Here is a 2,945-nt window from a genome sequence, read left to right on the forward strand (position 1 = left end):
GGGAATCTCACTTCCTCCCTGTGGACAAACCCTCCAGGTACTTTTGTATTTACTCATTATCTTTTTGTCCCCAGCCACTGGTTCTTCAAGAAGGAGGATTTTCTTTTTTTTTTCTGCCCAGATCCCTAGGTGGCAAAAGCTTTCCTGGCCCATCTCTGGCACTAGGGAGAACTTTGTCGTTTCTTTGAGGTTTGTAGGTCACCTGGGGTTCCAGTTCCAGCTCCCAGCCCTCACCCAGGTCTCTGGACACCCATCACTCCCAAGCCTCTATTCTGAGAGGGTATTTCTGTGCCTGATACACCACTGTCCCCGCTTCCCATTCAATGAAGCCTCTCACTTTCTTTTTCTTTTCAGCACATGAGGTTTTTAGCTTTTCTGTGACCTCAGATAGGTATTAACTTTGTGAAACTGACTTTTTTCCAGAATTTCAACGTGTCTGTGAGGAAAGAGGGTTATTTTAGCTGAGTCTACCATGTTGCTGTCATCTTTTCAAAGTGAACATTTCCCAGTGTTTGCTCCTGTTTCTTGTAATTCCCACATCAGGACAGTTGGTCTGATTTCCCAGGCCAATGCTGCATATTTTGACGCTTCCTGTAAGTTTTTTACTGGCTTTTTTTGTGCTTTCTCAGATTGAGTGTAAACATGGATTTGTCCTAGAAACCATGAAGGTTCCTGTTCATATTTCCAGGCCATATGAAAGAAGGAGGGAAATGTTTAGACCCACTGGTTTCGCTTTGTGGGGTGGCCTCATTGGGGAGGGGCTCCTGTGCACACGAGGACAGCTTGCTGGGCAGTGACTGCCTCCAGCTCATCCACAGCCGTGGCATCTGTGAAGCCTGTAAGGTTTATTGCCCCTCACCCACTCTCAGGAAAGCTGTGGTGGCCTTATTGTTGGGGTCTCTCAGAACCGCACCTTCCCTAGACTCTACCCCCTTCTTTGATGGCTGTGACATATGCTGTGCCACCAGCCTTCAGTGTCCATTGGAGAGATGGACGCCCAGTTATGGTCCTTCAGTGATTTCAGTAGTAGCGTAGGGCAGGAGGAAGGTGGACTGAGACGTGGGAGTTAGTCTTCTGTCCCAGACTCAAGGGAGCACTGCGATTATCAATGGTGTTTCTCGATGGAGGGCCTTGTTCCCAGATAAAGAATACTTAGGGCCACCTGGACAGGAGCAGTGTGCGCACCCACGGGTGTGTCTGAGTGTCTGTGTGCGTGCATGTGTGTGTACTGTGGATGTATGTAATGTGTGCATGTGTGTATGGACACGTGTGCACCTGTCTACATGTGTGCTCATGCACAAAGTGTGCACATGTGCATGCGTGTGTATGGGCATGTGTGCATGTGAGTGCGTGCATGTGCAGGTGTGTGTGCATGTGTATGGATATGTGTGCTTGTGTGTGCATGCACAGGGCATTGTATGTGTCCATACCTATGTATGTGTGCATGTGTGTGTACGTGTACGTGTGCACATATGCATTTGTGTGTGCACGTGTAAGAGCGTGCAAATGTGCATGTGTGTGTGCACGTGTGATGGGTGTATGTGTAGAGCAGACACCTATGCTGGCCTGCCGGTGTGCCTGCAGATGGTGTGGGATGCTGAGGCCACCCACCGCGGCTGGGCTGGGCTGCTCTCTGCTCATCAGTGTGGGTGGGTCAGTTTGTGTATGGCTTCTGGAATTTCTGTGAGGAACTGAAAGCCAGTCCTGGCTGGAAGGGGTCTCTCCCTGAGCAACCTCTTGGGGTAGCACTGGGGTGAGCAGAACTTGGGAGCTCCCTGGTGGTCTTAGGTGTGGCTGGGCAGGCAGGGCTGAGACCGGCCGGGTGCCCCTTCCCACCCACTCCTGGCCTGGTGTCGGTTCTGCATAGAGGGCACATTGCACCTGTGTCCTCCTTTCCCTGACAGGAAAGATGCATTTGCCTCGGTTCAAAAAGGGCTTGTGGAAGTTTTGAAGCAGCTGGGCAAAGTGGTGCCCGGAAGCCTGAGATCCTGCCGGCCGGACCAAACACGTCATCCACAACTACAGCTACTGATAAGCGTCTGGCTGCTCACCTGTCCCCTAGGGGTCCCACTGAGCCCCCAGGCTGCATCCCCTGGCCCACCAGGGAGAGGACTCCACCCCACCCTCATTTCCCAGAGGAGGAGCTGGGCCTCTGGGCCTTGTGGAGGGGCAAGTGAGGATCGTGGCTACCAGGGAGCAGATGCTTTGGGGGAAGTCTGTGTGCAGCCGTTGGTCCTGCCCGGAGCTGTGATCTACTGAGCAGTGGACTTCAGCAGGGCTGGGTGAAGCTGTGTCTCCCTCCTGGGGTGCCCCCCTACCCCTCTGTGCTCTCACGCTCACAAGGGGCCTGCAGTATTCCTAAGTCCCAGATGATGGAAGCGCAATGTTAAAAATGTTCACCAGAGCAACCTGTGCTGGCTGCAATTCTCAATAAAGCAGCTGAGGGACACACCCAGGAGCGGATGCTTCTGCCAGTGCCGCCGTGCCACTTCCCAGCCTCTGGCCATGACCCCACAGGAACAGGAGCGGGGCTACAGGGAGCCCCTAGGGTTACACAGGACCCTCCACCTCGGGAGAAAGGTGGCTGGGGACACACTGGACCACCAAGGCATCCTTGGTTCCTTCTCTCTGGCCCCTTGGGCATCTCTGAAGCCACCTGGCAGGAACCAGAACCTTCCAGGGATAGAGAATCTCTGTGCTGTGTGCGCCCAGAGCGGGGCCAAGAGGCAGGAAGAGGTAGATGGGAGGTGGGGCCTGCTGGAGGCCATCTGGGTCTCTGTGCCCTGGCCTCTTCCTTCTCCCCTGCACCAAGGAGAGGGGCGGACAGATCTGTCTGCCCAGGGCGAGGTGGAGTGCAGCTGGCAGGGGCTGCACGTTCACCCTGAACACAGAAGTGCGGTCCATGCCCAAGCTCCAGACGGACACAGGTACACACACTCTCTCTC

This window comes from Colobus angolensis, unplaced genomic scaffold (assembly GCF_000951035.1).
Source record: "Colobus angolensis palliatus isolate OR3802 unplaced genomic scaffold, Cang.pa_1.0 Scaffold82, whole genome shotgun sequence".
Lineage (NCBI taxonomy): Eukaryota > Metazoa > Chordata > Mammalia > Primates > Cercopithecidae > Colobus > Colobus angolensis.